The 17,511-nt window shown below is 40.2% G+C and overlaps 1 protein-coding gene across 1 annotated transcript in view; it reads left to right on the forward strand.

Annotated features, from left to right (window-relative positions):
• The window catches only part of LOC150085105 (uncharacterized), a 121,252-nt gene that overhangs the window by 62,913 nt on the left and 40,828 nt on the right, over positions 1 to 17,511 (forward strand). The gene's annotated exons all lie outside the window — the stretch shown is intronic.

Here is a 17,511-nt window from a genome sequence, read left to right on the forward strand (position 1 = left end):
ATTCATAGGAGTTGTATAAGAATTACCAAAAAGTCATTACAGAAGTCGATACAAAGTGCTCGAAAATACGGCTAAACAGGCCTGACAGCGGTGAACCATGCTCTACATAAGAGTGTCCATAAGATTCTGTGGCAGCACATCCCACTCTTTCACCAGCGCACACCTTAGCTCACCAACTGACCGAGGAATTGGCTGTCGGCGTGCAATGCCTCGCTGAGAGCCAAAACCTCGAGGCGTCGCATCGCACGTCGAGATATTTCACCACCACTTGAGCACTAGGTGCAGTGGCGTTATTATTTTATTATTATTATTATTATCCGTTTATTTCCATAAGGAAACCACCCCGGGACGGCAAAGTGCCAGCAGGGTGCTAAGTACATATCAGGGTACGAGATACTACGTGCAGTGGGTTACATATACTGAACACGTAGTCCCGAAATATTATATACACATTTTATGTTTAATATATACAGTATTTACACATTGATGATTCTGTACATACATTATACAACTGATATATTTACAATTCACTAATAATTCCATCTATAAATTACATATTTACATAACTGTTACAGAAGGTATATTTTTACAGTCAACAAATTATTATTGTTCTGAAAGCAGAAAGTTTCTCTTTTACTCTAAATTCTTTGGTACTTTGCAGCAGATTCATATTTTGGTAAGTCTATACGAATCCTGGAAGATCTCTTTCCGGTATGTTGCATCCTCACACAGTTTTTCGGCATCTATGTGTAGTGAGTTAAATATTTTCGCTGCATTTGATGGGAAGAATCTTTGCAGGCTACTAAGATTGTTCAGGACTGGACGCAGTGGATTATTTACTTCCCCGCAACGTCTAGCAGTGGCACGCGGTTTGACTAGAATATTATCCAGGACTGGAGCATCCACTCTGCCTGTGAGCATTTGTGCGAGAGTGTGTATGTTCCTGTTAATTGTCCGCTGCATCCAGGGTGTGATGTTAAGGTTTGAGTAGAGAATGGCCCTTGAGATAGTAAAAGGGTGGCCAGCAATTCTGTTAAGCCATCGCAAGAACCAGTACTCGATCCCAAGGACGGACTTATAATGTGAATCTGGAGCTGAAGACCAGATTTGCGAGGCATACATTGCAATTGGCAGGACACACATTAAAATGTACTTGGTCGCTAGCTGAGGATCCCTAATTCCTACAAGTTCCTGTCTAGTAGCCCATAAAGCGGCGAATATTTTTGACTTCATATGGGCGAAGTGTTGAGCAAAGGTGAGTCTGTCATCCCACTTAAGACCCAGGTCCAGGTGAGAGTGCACTTTTACCACATTAGACCCGTTCACAGAGATCGAAATGTCATTTTTATTCTGCTTGCAAGTTATGGTCATTTGGGCAGACTTCTGCGCATTAATACGGAGCCCGATGCAATCCAGGTAGCTCTCAAATTCTCTGATTGTGCTATTTGCCATCTGACAAATACCTTCTGCTGATTCATGGTCTTTGGAAGTGATGAAGAATTTTACATCGTCAGCATATGTTATAAAATTGTAGTACCGTGCAAGAAACGGCTCCAGGGCGGCCGCGAAGAGAGTAGCCGAAAGAACTCCCCCTTGTGGCACTCCTCGCGAGATGGTAAAGCAAGATTGTAGCTTTTGGTGCTTAACAATAAGTTTTCTATGTTCTAGCAGGCTGGTTATTATAGTTAACAAATTTCCTCTTACATTAAAATAATTCTTTAAAATCGCAATGAGCGCTGGAATTGAGACGTTGTCGTAGGCTGCGGAGATATCCAAAAAAATAATATCAATTTGCTTTTTCTCATTTAGTGCTTTCTGCACGCGAAAAAGGGTTTCCAGTAAGTTTGTTATTGTTGATCTACCCGAAATAACTGAGTGCAAATGTGGTGGTCTATGGCTGAAGCAGTGTTGATTGATGGTGGGAAGCAGTGCTTTTTCGAATACCTTCTGTAGGGTGCAGCTGACAGAAATTGGTCTGTAATCCTTAGCCAATTTTGGGTGTTTAATCTTTGGTATTGGGGTTACAATGTAATTTTTCCAGGCTTGCGGGAAAGCTCCTGACCTGATGATTTCCTGATAGATGTGCAGTAATAGATCTATTATAAATGGGCTATCATGCACGAAAAGAAAATCTGAACCAATCGCACATGGGATTCGAAGACCAGCTGTCAGTACCTGTGCGCATTACGGTATCCCTATCAAAAACATGAAGGGGTGCGGCCATTGATCCTTATTCCATCCCACATGAGAACACTGCCTCCACCGTAAGTGTCCCTTTTTAACGTCTGGAATCTGTTTGTAGGTTACGGAACTGTACCCCATTTGACAGGGTTCCAAGTGACATGCTCATGGCACCAGTTTCGACGAGCTCTGCGGTGGTTTGGGGTTAATGAGATACAGACCAGTGACTTCCTTGCGTAGTCTACTTGAATTGAACCTTCTAAACACAGTCCAATTGTAAACGTTTTCACCTGTGGCCGCAGCAATTTAAAAAGACAGTTGATGACAGGACATCGTATTGTTCCGTCTTGCTGATAGCGGTCTGTTCTGGTTGACGTAGCCCTCGGGCGACCTTGGCCAGCTCTTCTTGTAATGTCTCCTGAAACTGCTCCTGCTTGTTCCTGTCTCCTGAAACTGCTCCTGCTTGTTCCTGTCTCCTGAAACTGCTTTCATAATGCCGAGACGACACTGCGTGATACATTAAGCCAATGTGCCACCTACGCCTGCGACTGCCGGTTTCAAGTCGTCCAACGGCACGTATTCTCAAAGGAATTATCTAAACGACGATGAGTTGCCATCGTGAGTACTGGAGATGTGGCTGTCCCAGTGAACTAGCCAAAAAAAAAAAACAAAAAAACATGAGAGTAGCGATGTGGTGGCAATCTTGTTTTTATAGGCATGAATAAAGTTTAGTTTCCAAAATGAGAGAAAGCTACCGCATGAACCACTAGTATTACTAGAAAAAACCAGGACACTACTGCGTTCCGAAAAAACAATTTCGGAACACCTGGATAAAACTTTAAAATCCGGGAAAATCGGAATGGCCACTTAACTCCAAAATAGAAGTTGATGTTATCACGAGGAAACCAGCAGATTCGCAAAGGCAGCTTTGTTTGCAACGTGGTCATACACATGGAGTAGCCATTGCAGTTTGGTCTTGTGTTTGTTTTCTTTGGCTGTTAATGGATTTAAGTCGTTATGCCAGATAAGTGTTGTGTACTGGAAATTATAACGCACTTTGTAATTTTGAGACGTCAATGTTTCTTGACGTCACAAATCAGCGTTAAGGCTTTCTATATCTGGTGCTTTCTACATCTGGGGCTACTTCGCGTAGTTCGAATTCGGACCGTCAGTTTTACCCCCAGAAACATCAATGCCAAGTATTACACTGATATCCTTATCTTGGTGAATTTCATGGTGTTCACACTTTTAATGTTCTATGGAATTGGATCCCTTTGATAATGCTTCTTCCCATACAGCAAGCAATGAAAAATTGAGTTTGAGGACAAGGAAGTTAAATCTCTTCCTTGGACAGCTGATAGTCCAGTAAATGGAGAAATTCCTGTTGCTGGAAAAAAAAAAGCAATTAGTCAAAAATATGGAAAAGGCCCCTGTTCGAATCCCGTCACTGACCCAAGGAACTTTTACGGCACTTTTTTCATTCCGTGGCTGAGTTAATCGGTGTAGGCGTGGACAGTAAGTTCCTCTTCCCCCCCCCCCCCCCGAAATTCGAATTTTTTTTTTAGTCCAGCGAAAGAGGGAAGTCGGTCAGAGAATATACATGGGGTAGATGAGCTCGTTTCGTTTTCGGATGGCCTTAATATGATAGTCCCCTACGCTTATTATCACTTGTAGCGAATGACTGTTTTATTCACTTTTTCTTTGCAAAATTTTGCCCTTTCATGCGGGCAATGCTACTTCAAGAATACGTTAACAATTTGGATATTTTTTAAAGCTTGCAAAGATATGTTTATCATGCAAGATACATTTACCAGATATGTTTATCATGGCCACATTTGACACCATGTCGCATTTCTTCTCTCCTTTGTTTCGCAGTTCGCCCACCTCTGTTGCGTTCTATTTCAGAACAATTATCTCTTCCAAAAAAGTAGAGAAACATTGTCCACAGACCACAATTTGGCAAAGCTTTGTGACACTGGTATGAACAGCTTTCTTTTCCGTGGTCGTGGGAAGGACTGGTTTATGTAAGACGGTGGCGAGATAATCGTCAGAATGCCAAACACCAATCCCCTCTTGAGAAATAGAATTCCTAAATGAATACGAACACTGACGCCCAGAGTTCCTGTTGCCCTTTTGGAGCTCAGAAGTTACTCCATTTATGCCTAGTTAAAAAAAAAGTCTATGTAACATTAATTTAAAAATCTTAATAAAGAAATTATAAACAATTTTTGCGATGTCAACTTGGAAAATTTCTCAGCAATCTTATTATTTATTATTTATTTTTTTTGGCTATGAGTAGTGCTGGAACTAATAGTTTACAATTTTTACCTTCCTTAATACATAATTTCACTAATAAACTAAACTGTAACTCTTATTTGCATACATTAGTGTTTGCTAATCTTTTAAAGAATTTTCTTGTTGTTGCTACCTAATACCGGATCTACCTACGACGAACTGGTCGCTGCCTGTTGACCAAAAACTGTCTTAGATAGAGAGAATAATAAGAAAGATATGATCAAACTTCCGCCTTTTATATTTTTCCAGCAGAAACATTTTTCAGTAATTCAATCTTTTTCAGATAAAATAAACTATTAAGTAGCATCCATTTTATTTCTGTTTTTACTGAAAATATGCTAACCGAACGAACTACTTGAGAAAAAGTGTATGTTATTTATGTGTATGGAATTACTAGATGAACCACCAATTGAACCACCAGTCAAGATTAGATCGCATGTTTTCTTATTTGAAAAAGGCAGCGCAGCTAACAGTGTGTATGTACATGGGAAGAAATTAGCATTAGCATTAGTAGAGGCATATCATACAAGAAAGCAAGCTTAAAGCATCAGCTAAAAAAAAGAAAAAACAAACCTTCCCATTTCACCCATTCATTCGTTCCAAATGTTTGTCTAGTTCTGCCTTGAATTTATTTAAACTATCAACTTCCACAACGATAGATGGAAGTTTGTTCCAGCAATTAACCACCCGCTGGCTAAAGGCAAATTTCCGCACATCTATTCTACAACTGTCTCCTCAATTTCAGTTTATGCCCCCTCAGGTCTGTAATCTGAGCAAGAGGAATTACATCAGCATTGAGCCTGCTCAATCCATTCAAGGCCTAATGCACCTCAATCAGATACCTCCCAGGTGTCTAGTCTCCAAACGCTGCAATTTGCAGAACTGAAGCCTTTCTTCGTAAGAGCACCTCTTTGTTCCCCTCACCAATCTTGTTGCCCTTCTCTGTACTCGTTCTAGCAACTTTACATCCTTCCTAAAATGAGACTTCCAGACCTGTACGCAGTACTCAAAGTGTGGCCTGACCATTGCTTTATACAAGGGGATAAAGTCTGTCCGCCTGTCTGCACTGCTCAGAAAACTTCATATCTGACTGCACAATTACCCCCAGGTCTCCTTCATTCTCCACTACCCTGAGGGTAACACATCCAGTTTGGACAGTTCTCTATGGTAACTATTACCCATATGCAGTACTTTGCATTTGTCAATGTTAACTTTCAGTTGCCACTTCTCAGCTCATCTGCCCAACTTCTCTAGATCCTGTAGCAGCAGCAGCATACTGTCATTATTGTTATTAACAACCCTGCCAACTTTGTATCATCTGCAAACTTTGACATTAAGCTTGATATACCTTCATCAATATCATTGATAAATATACACAACAACAATGGACCTTTTATCCATTGTAGCAACTTGCCCTTAATGCCATCCTGCTCCAATTTGTACAGTAGTCTTCCATGTGCAACAGTGTCAAAAGCTTTCCTGAAATCCAAGTATATGATATCAAAATTATTTTTTGCATCCAGTTCCTTTGTGACCATGTCATAGTATCCCATCAAATTGGATACTATGTCTGAATTATTACTGCAGTCTTGTCTAGATGATCCTGCAATGCTTCTTCAACCAGTGACTCCATTATTTTCCCCAGAACAGAAGTCAAACTTACAAGTCTGTAATTAGTCTTGTCACCCTTTGATCCCCCCCCCCCTTGTTAAATGGAGATACATTTGCACATCTCCTGTCCATGGGGGAATTTTCCCAGAGTCCAAGGTAAAGTGCAGCCATTATCAACCCACTGCAGGATGGAATCCTCCTCAACAATTCATGCCGAGGGAAATGGACCATAATCTGCCACGCTGGTCCTGTGCGGGTTGGCAGATCGACCGTATTCAGTAGTCAGGGGCTTGAACCCCGGTCTACTCAAAGAGCATGTGCTACTGCACTCCCGTTTATGACCACTCGGCTACGGAGGCCATACACTGATCTCATAATTATGGCTGAGGGTTTGCTTACTTCCTTCGCCACCTCCTTTAATATAACTGGATGAATCTCATCTACCCCAGGTGCCTTTCTTATGTTTAACTTCAACAATTTCTCCTCCACTTTGCTCTAAGTTATTACAAAATCATTTAACTCCCTGTTAGAGTTTGATAAACATCTGGCACTCTCACCCTTGAATAACTCCTCATGTGTGAATGTGGATGCAAAATACTCATTTAGTTCGGCAGCTATCTGAGAATGATCATCAACACTCAAACTACTGATATTAAGTGGACCAATTTGATTCATCCTATTCCTTTTAGAGTTATATAAAGAAAGACGTCTTTGCTGTTTTTCTTTGCATCCTTTGCGAAAGATTTCTCATAATCTACCTTTGCTTTCCTAATCTCCTTCCTGACTTGATTACAGACTAGCTTGTATCTGCCATGGGCTTCTTGTCGCCTGATAATTTATATGCATCCCATGCATTTTTCTTCTCTGCCACGAGTCTCATTAGTTCATCTGACATCCATTTGGGCCTAAACCTTGAACAATATTTCATAGTTGGAACAAAAAGTCTGGTGGCTTTCAAGATTATTTCCTTAAATGATTCCCATTTAGAATTTGCTTTTGGTAACATCATCAGTTGGTCCCACCGTATAAAATTTAAATACTGTCTCAGACCACTACAGTCACTCTTACAAAAGCAAAAGCCCTTCCCTTTAGCCTTGATGGTAGTTACATCTTTAAGTAAATCCCACATCAGTACACTGTGATCACTGTCACCTAGTGGTTCCTTTATCTGCAGATTCCTAATGCATGAACTGCTGAATATCAGATCAAGAGTATTACTCCCTCTGGTTACCTCTCGAACATGCTGCTGTAAAAAACTATCATCCAGTAAATCCATAAAAGCCTTGCCAGTGTGCGAGTGACCAACCCACAAGTTCCAGTCAATACCTAGGAAGTTAAAATTCCCCATTATAAGACACTGATTTACTGAACTACTAGTTCTCTGCACAACTGTTCATTGTACTCATCAGAGTCAGTAGACCTATAGATGCGAAAAGTTATTCGATTTCTAAGACGTTTTTCGTTATTCGAATGCCACGTGATAGCGCACATCGTTGGAAAAGTTAAAGATAGCAATAGGCAAGACCAGACTTAGATTTCTGCTTAAGGAAATGAGTCTTTTGTGCAATTTATGGACATTTCTGTCCCTGTAGCCATCAAATACGGATTCACATCGGGGAACGCAGACATTTCTATTAAAAAGGTATAAACATTTGTTGGGGTTTCGGAGCATTAGCAACTAAGGCTATATTTTTCCGTGTATATTGTCTAAATTGCGCGTAGTCTGAGGTCTATTTTCTGTTTGCAGTACGAAAAACCCAAGTTTCCTTGGGAAAAAACCATGCTACCCTCGCCTGAGATAGACTTACTCAGCCACGTTGTGAAAAAGGTCCATCAATCAATTGCAATTATTCATAAACCCTCCTCATATTGAGATTCCAACACATTTTAAAGGCAGATGTGTCCTTTCACTTCTGTGTTTCCGCTTAAATTCCTTAATATTGATAATAGGAAGTTGTGATCTCTTTAAAAATTTGGAGAAGCTCCAGCATTTGTTGGAATTTGCTCGAATTTTGCTTAAGAAACTACTAAAATGCTTATCTAAAATGCTTATCGTAGAAAACACGCAGGTTAGAGACCTGCGTGTTTTCTACAATCGGTGTTTTCTTTTCGCGATATGAAAAACTATGCAACCATTACTGTTTTCTAAACAACCCAGCTTCCCCTTCTGAGGAATGGGTACTCTGTCCTCTGAAAGCTGAGGTATGTGGAGTACAAGGAGAATATAGAACGTTCAAGTCATTTATAAAAATTCTCAATTATTAAACTTATATCAATGACCGGCAGTTACCCGCAATAAAGTAAATGCTGAACTTTCTGTCATTCCATGTTGCGGTGTGTTAGCCTGAATAGTCGAGGAGTTACCCTCATGCATAACCAGTTATCACCATAAAACACCAGATTATGAAACCACCGACAGTTCCAGAGCGTGCCGTTAATAGCGATTTCACACGTGAATGGCTGGCCTGTCCTCTATATTTTACCAATTCGGGGGTAAATGTGGTGCATCGGTACCCTGCAGTCATGTTCTTTCCATCATCAGCAACTAACACCCCCGAGGCTTCCACTATTGATGTGGTCAGCTGTTCACAGCTTGAAAGAGTATGAACAAGATTCTTTGCCTGTGGCTAGTGGAATTCATAACAAACATCCGTGACCTCAACTTCGTAAATAAAGTGATGGGACATTACAGGACTTAAATTTTCCTTTGAATTCATTAAAGGTTGTATGATAGTTTATTATGATTTAATAAACTGGATTAAAACTACCATTTAAACCTTATTTTTCAACTAAATGCAAGTGTTGTAATGGAACTTTAAGTAATCGATATAAACACCTTTGCATACCGATGGTGTTACATACTGTATTCTCTCAAAAGTTTTCGAACATCACGGACCAAGGTAACTGAGGGAAATAAACTTCAGGGCTTTTCCAAATGGGTAAAAACATTTGTGCAGCTGATCGGCAAACCCTGAAGAGAGAGGTTCCATCTTCCCGACAATATTCGATACAGCATGGTCAGAAACCAAGTCGTAACTCTTGTGGTGTTTCGAGGATTAGAGGGGGTAATGAAGGGTAGAGGTTGACCATCTTCAGGTCTCTTCTGAATGCCACCCTCAGCGTCACCACCATGAAGATGATGCGTAACAACAAACTTCCATACGATGACCCAAATCTTAACCACGGTCAGTGACTCCCGATATTAAAGATCTGATCACAAGTCCAAGAATGGTTCTTAATTAAGACAACCAATTTTTTCTCCTACATCTAAAGATGAGTAACCTCTTCTACCTGAAGGATATATTTCCTAACAACAAACAGATCAACCTTGTCTGGCTGCCCTGTTTAATCACAGTTAATAGATCCAGCGAAATGCTGTGTCAATAAAAAATCAAAATCAAATCGCCTTGAAGATGCTTGTTATTTTGTCTATGTGTTACCTAACTTCTTGTGTAACTATAGAGGACATCTAAATGTGGCCAACCAGATTTTTTTCCTATGAACTAGAAATTAATTGACATTGAACCGTGAAATATATGATTTCAAATGGATGAATATATTGATCCATTTGAAATCATATTGATTTATAGATACTTTATTTGATTTTGGCTTCAATCCAAAAGCCAAGGACGAAGATGCTTTGAGGGGGCTCCCTTTTTTCTTTTTTTTTTTTTTTTAAATTACAAGTAACTCTCACCAACGCGGACATTACAGAACCAGCAACTCCTTGATATCAGCATAACTGCAAGTAGAAAATACTTACAGGTACTAAACATACTGAAAATAATTGTAGAAGGGTTTTAGGCGCATCAGCAACTTAGACCAAATTGCGCAGAAAATATTATGTCTGTAATTTATGTGTGTTCTGCGGTTGATTTTCATGTGTACTGGATGGAAAAGAGTTTCACGGAGGGAAAACCACGCTAGCCTCTCCTGAAAACCGTCTAACTCAGTCACGTTTTCATAAAGGCCCATCAAAATTCCTCGCGTTATTCACGAGATTCGATCTCGGGTCTTTTCCACCCGGTGTGAGGAGAATGGCGATTATTTCAAATGTGGTACCCACAAAGGCATATACAAGGCTTGATATACTCCAGAAGATAACGGGGGTGAATCGTTAATGGAAGAGCGAGATGCAGTGGAAGAGGTATATGCAATGGAACTTGATGCAGCGGATATAGAAATTGGCTCCATGAATTGTGTATTCGATAGCTGCTTATCTTTCTTTTAATTTCATTATGGAGTTTTTATCAGACAATAGAACTTACCCACAACATGGAAATCACCCTTTGAACACACATAATAACGTAATACAGACATAACACAGGATAAACTAGATTTAAAATAATAAACCATGTGAGCGCACACTAAGATCAAAAATAATTCGATACTAATAATGAATATAGACTATAAAGTATGATGGGCGGTGGTATCCGCTGAGAATAAATAACAATAGCCTTCTCCACTGGTGAAGTGTTATTTATTCGAGGTAGTACAATTCCATGGCAACTCGTTGTGAAGGCAGTCACAATATGATATATAACCAAAACGATCCCAATTTAATTAATTAATTTAATTAATTTAACTATTTTGGTAGATAGCTATGTTAAAATGATGCATTTGCACTAACCTATGAATATTTAATGGACCAAAACTCCTCAGAACAGAGAACAAGCTAAAAATATTTATATTTTAATTTATATATTGCGGCAAATTTAAAAACAACGTTGGTTATGAAGTTTAAAATTCTTCCAAACCATAATAAAATATTTAAAAGGTGGTCTCGCCGTCTCATTCAAAAGGACAATGGCGTACCTCGTTCTTCTTGTAAAAGTCCTTCACACAAAGGACCCGACGCATTTTCCTAACTGCCTGTTACACTGCATGGTAAATTTAAAATCCGATTCCATCATAGTCCATTTTGGAACTTCATTTCGTCCTGAACCACTTTTAATCCTATCTCGCAGCATATAAGTAACTCCTAGATTTCTGTTCCTTAGGTGCAAAATAACATTATTTCAAACATTAAACAACTTGCAAATTTTTAGACTATATCTGCTACCATCTAAGTCATTTTGAAGCAAAATGGCTTTGTTTCTGGTCGCTGTCCATACTTTTGACCTTTAAATCATCAGCAAATATTGGCTTCATCCAACGTATTCCCTTAACAGTACCATTAAGGAAATCCATGTGATTTTAAAAGCTTGGGCCCACCGAAGAATTTTCGACGTGTCACCGCCACCCGATTGTGAGCTGTAAACCAGGAGGTGGCCCAAATTGTCCCTTATTCCATGCGTAGAACCCTGTTCTCTAGCTCGCTGAAGCATCCCTTGCGCGTTCATATCTTTAACAGACTCGATAATTGTGTGCTGAAATTTCTGCAGGAGGTAAATGAATGTGCTAATAATTTGTATATTCTTTTAAAAGGATTCAAAACATCTCCAATTTAAATTTATCTCCCTTTGTGCGTGTATGCCTCGTAAGAGAAAGGATGCCATCAGCATTGCACTTACTCAATCCATTCAAATCCTTAAACACCTCAATCAGATCTCGTTGCAGACCTAGTCTCCAGATGCCGCAATTTCTTCGTATGTGTACCCTTTTGTGCGACTGACTAATCTTGTTCCTCTCTGCTGCACCCATTTCAACAGATCCATATTATTCCTGAAACGAGGCTTTCGAATTTGTATGCAGAACGCACTGCACCCTAAGAAATGATTTATACAATGGGACAATCACCTGCTTGCTACCACTGGCAGAATCCCTGTAAATCATTGACAGAACCCCCATGAGTTGTCTTAGCACTCTGCTTACTTACATTGCCCATAGAAATTTATGTCAAACCGCAGAATTACTCCTAGATCTTTTTCGTTCTCCACCATCTACACGGTTGATACGCTGATCTGGGATTGCTGTTTGAAGATGAAAAGCCTTCTTATTGTAGCTCTCATTTTCTTCGTTAAAGAAAGTAGGCCCGATGATGGAGTAGCGTTATGCCACAGCAGCTCCTGTTGAAGTATGTACGGATTTTTAGTAGCTTATATAAGGGTGTCTTTGGTGTTGTCAGATCCACTTCGATTAAACCAATCATCAGCTGCGAAAGTTTTCTTGTCCAGAATATCCGCATGTTGAAATGTTACGCCTAACGCTACCTCGGCAATTATTCTGATTCTCCGATTTTGTACGAATGGATGCGATGTTGATTTACAATAACTCTCCAAAACGAACGCATTTGTGCACATTTGAAGGCACATTTTGACAGGCTGCTTGTGGCGCCACCTCTACTTAATTAAGCTTCACGTTTCTCCGATTTTATCAATTTGAGATATTGACAAAATTTTTGGGAAGCTCAAGTAATGAATCTACGGTAATTTGTAATTTTATTGATATTCCTTAATAAAAGTTAGGATTCCTGTTGCTGGATTTTCCTATGAGATATGGGATGTCTTATAGAAGAATCCAGGATGCAGAAAGCCCATTTTAAGGCGAGATATAACTTATCGTGGAAAGCTAATAAGCAAATTCACATCAGAAGTTGCAATTACCCCGCTGGGAATATAATTTCGTCCGTTGTCCCCGTACTTTTAGTTAAAATCAGTGAACCGCGATGGTCCCCAAGACCAATGCACCCCGTCTGTATTTGAGAATATTGAATGCTGGCACAGAATTTCGATAACCAGTTTGACAGGCAGCGCCGCCTCGAGTGATACGATTGCCACGTGCAGACAGAATGTCGCCACAAACCCTGATCTCAGACTCATGAGGAGAGCTCTGTTCTATTGGCTGCAGAAACAGTGAGTTTCATTAAGGCTGAAGGAAGATCAGTCCCACTGAAGCAATCACGTTATGAAATAGTCCCCAGACTTATGCGATTTATATTTTCAATCTTGAGCTCGTGAAGTAAATCATGCTGAAGGGTTCAATTAGCGTTACAGACGTTTACAAACCCACGATATCTGTACTTAAAACAATAACATCGCCCTTATAAGTTCAAAACAGTTCAAAAGTTTTGCCCTCCGACTGATTTCACGTTTTACTTCTTTGCTTATTTATAGTGATCAATTTAGTTTTTGAGCTGGGAAGTTGGTACATATTTCTACAAACCTGACATTCTTCGTGCTCATCACGATATATCATTACATCAAGGTATATTTATTGGAAGAAATTCGTGAAATTCTGATACTCTGCACAAATTGATATACGTGGTTTGACAATTAACTTCCAGGACTGAGTCCATTGCACGCACAGGACCATGATACAACATTTCATAGCTGACTTACATGACTACTTCCCTCTGCAAGGGCAAAGCCTTGTCATTGTGTCAATTTATGGAATAAAGAGTTCACTAAATTCACAACACTAAATCTTGTTTCAAGATCGTCGCGGCCTTGCCGAAATGGTTATGAGGTTCTAGAGGACCGTTTTTTCGGAATGGCCGTGAGGATTCGGAAGACACGTGCTGTAAACATTCAACAACTCTTCTTATTCCGGCAAGTGTCTAAAAGTGCACCCTTTCAGGGACAGCCTTGCGCACAGGTGCATGTGTTTTGCGCTATTCACCAACAGACTAGATGGTTGCTCAGGGCTCCAAAATTGGGGGAGCCAAAAATTGTGAACAAAAGATAAAATTACCTAATCTAAGTAAAAACGTAACTCAATGAAAGGAGGCATAGCTAGCACGATCGGTATGTTAAAAATAAAATAAAACTTTCTCAGGAAGTGTTTTATTAAAAGAACATTTCACGCCACGAACTTATCAATACTTACCAGGAGTATATGTCTAAGGGGCTCGCATAGGCGCCAAATAGCCTTTCCCCGACCCTGCTCTTACGGAATATAAAAATAGAACTTATAATAAATGTTCCCAATCCAAGAATTCTCGATACGCTAGTACCCACGGTTGGGTTGACTCGGGTTCAAGCCCACGTGACTTAAATATGGTAGTGTTCTTATATACTCTCTCTCGCCATCCCTGAGAATAAACGAAAAAGTTATTCATTTTTATTGCATTTCTACCGAAACCTCCGCTCTCAGTTTGCTACAGCACCTTGCAATACTATCATTCGGGATTCCTCGAGTCATTGGCACAGGGCTAACACATTTGTTAGCTATATTGGCACAGGGCTAACACATTTGTTAGCCCTGTGCCAATATAGCACAGGGCTAACAAATGATCGAACAAACAAAAACCCATGTGGCAGTTCAAAATGAAATTATTTTGGATTATCTGCGTTTTCGAGTGTCTGTTTCCTTTCCTCATTATTAGCCCAGATAAGCTTGTTTTTTATTATAACTTTTAAACACCAAGGTTTTGGACTGCGTACTTCCCCTCCCTTCCCTCTACAGATATACACCCTATAATTTGAACTTGGGCACTCTGCAAGAGCACTGCAGATGTTCTGTAATCGCACTTTCCTTAAGAAAAACCTTTTCTGAAATATTGTGTTCGTTTCGGATGACGGGTACAAGTTCGTACAGCATTAAACAACGGATTTCTGTTAGTAAAAGGGCCTTAATGTCCAAAGGGACATCTGAAAAATTTGGCACAGAGTCTTCACCAAAATTGAGTATTGTAGTCCGAGACCATGAACTATTTTCAAGGGAACTTTTTGGACAAATATTTAGTATTTGGGGCAATTATTTCTTCAAAATACTTGTCCCAAAATACAGTACTTGTTTAGGTTTCTCCAAAATACTTCTATTTCTTGAGTGACCGGGAGAAACCTTGAGTGTCTTGAGTGACCGGGATTGAAGCCCGTGGCTGCTAAATACGGTACTGTTTCTTGTATTCTTTCTTTCTTTCTTGTAAACTCCACTGACCGTGTAGTCGTCCCGGAGTATAAACAGAAAATTTATTTATATAATTATACCACTCACAGTAAATACACTGATGAGCCAAAACATTATGACCACCTACCTAATATGACGTTGGTCCTCCACGTGCAGCCAAAACAGCTCGTACCCGGCGAGCATGGACGCTACAAGATTTCTAAATGTGTCTTGTGGTATCTGGTACCAACACGTAACCAGCAGATCCTTTAACTCCTGTAAGGTCCGTGGTTGAGACGCCGCAGATTGGAGTTGCTGCTCCAACACAAACCACAGATGCTCGATGGGATTGATGTCTGAAGAATTTGGAGGCCAGGGCAATATCTGGAAGTCTTCCTCGTGTTCCGCGAACTAGTCTCGAACAATCGGGTGGTGTGGCATGGCGCATATTTTTCGTAGAGTTTTCGAGCATTGATCCGCCGCTCTGCAATGTGCCTTGCTCCTAGGTGGTGTACGCAGGCCTTGTTCTTCTTCTCCAGTTGCAAATTTTCGTTGATTATGCGACACACGGTCGACTGGGAGGTTCCCACACGTAACGCTATAGCTCTTTGGGTTTTTAGATTTTCACCGACAAGGAGCGACTGCACTTTTCATTCTACCTCCCTCATTCAACTTGGAGCAGGTTGCAGTTTCTTCAGTGTTTTCCGCCCACTTGCAGCAGCTTCGCGGAATTTTCCTTTGCCATTCAAAACCTTATGGATACCAAACTTCGATACCCTAAAATTTTTCGACTTGCACATATAAATAATTTTCGCATAACTGTACCCTTCTTCGGAAAGCGCGGTTATGTAACCTTCCAACCATGGATCCAATTTCCGAGGCATGTCGACATTAAAACAACTTCTACAACTCTTGCACCTGTTCATAAGGTTTGGGACTGTGCCTGCCCAAAAAAAAAACTTTACATTGCTGCCGTACGTCACAAGCAGGATTAATGTCAAAATTGTTATCAAAAGGCTGAATCAACCCTCCGTATAGAGTAAACACTGTCTAGAAAAAAGGAACTACGAGAGGGAAAGAGAATATCCAGTTTTTTAGATTCAGAGGAAACAATATTTGTGATGTGCTTGTGCCAAGAGAGATTAGAAGTCGTGGTAATCCCCAAAAGAGATATATCATTTTTGCCTAGAAATCGGAGTGTCGCTAAAGATAAGCATAGGAGCAGAAGAATCCTTTTTGCGAGATATAAGACAAGATTGAGTTTTAGAAGGATTGAAATCAACTAAGTTGCCTTTGCCCCACTGGAGAATTACCTGGAGATCGGCATTTAAGGAATTGGTAGCGGATATTCGAGAAGTCGAAGCTGTTTGTGCAGGGCAAGGTTTCTCAAACTGAAAAGTAGAATGCAATGTGCTATCATCGGAAAAACTATGGATAGGGATTTCCCGTCAATAGAAGAGGGTCATTAATATGCAAGTAGAAAAGAGTGGGAGAAAGAACTGAACCTTGGGGCACACAAGTATTAGTGGAGAAGTTAGAAGAGAGAGTGAGAGGGCCATCTACCATCCGCATTGAGGTCAGAGAAAAAGCTGCATACCCAATTAAAAAAATAGTTGGCAAACCAAACCTTAAGGTGGAAGCTTATCTAGAAGACCTTTATGCCAAAACAGAACAAAAGCCTTTGAAATGTCGAGCAATTGCTTCAGTTTCACCAACGTTTACATTGAATTTGTCCATAGATGGTTAACATAAGCCACAATATCACCAGTGGATCGACACTATTGGAATCCATGCTGTCGATTATTTAGGTTTTTAGATAGTTTACAAGTTACCAGCCCTCGTGGTAGCACAGTTGGTAGGATCGCTGTCCTCCCCACGCCGGGTGTATAAGACCTGAGTTCGAGTCCCATCGATGACATAAGGAACTTTTATGAACCTTTTTCATAACGTGGCCGAGTTAATCAGAGAGGGTAGCATGGTTTTTTTCTTCCGGAAACATAGTTTTTCGTCCAGAAAATAGAAAATCGACCTCAGAACCCCCGCAATTCACAATATATACGGAGCAATATGGCCTTAGTCGCTGATGCTCCTAAAACCCTACAACAACAACGAGTTACCACGTAGTGTTGCTTGTTAATGCAGAGGGGGGGGGTGGCATTCCTCTGTGTGGCGTGTGTGTGTGTGTGTGCCGCAAGGATTTTGATGTGGGCGCCATACCTTGATCCCTGCTTACGTTGGTTCGTAGCTGGGGGGTTACCTGCAGTTTGCTAAGTGCCGTATTTAAGGACTTGCACATGGGGCTGTACTCAGGGTTGCCAATAGTTCCACCATCATGAAGGTGCAAGCAGAGGATTTGTCACAGACCGACCGAACTTTGCCGAAATTAGATCCCCTTGACATGAACTTCATCCGAATATCAGTTCCATCAGCATTTTAACTCCCACTTAGCAAGCACAGCTTGGCATACCTGAGAGGATGTCTGTGACAAACTCAAATACAGATACTGTATAGTGTAATTCTAAACTACAGTAATCTAATTGTAATCTTACTATACTATAATAAACTAATCTGACCTTATTCGTGTTAGAATGAAAAGGAAATTTATTTTATTATTAATAAATAGCATTGTTTTAATAACCTTGAACAACAGCATGT

The sequence above is a fragment of the Mastigoproctus giganteus genome, chromosome 6, assembly GCF_048544385.1.
Source record: "Mastigoproctus giganteus isolate SK-2022 chromosome 6, ASM4854438v1, whole genome shotgun sequence".
Taxonomy (NCBI): Eukaryota; Metazoa; Arthropoda; class Arachnida; order Uropygi; family Thelyphonidae; genus Mastigoproctus; species Mastigoproctus giganteus.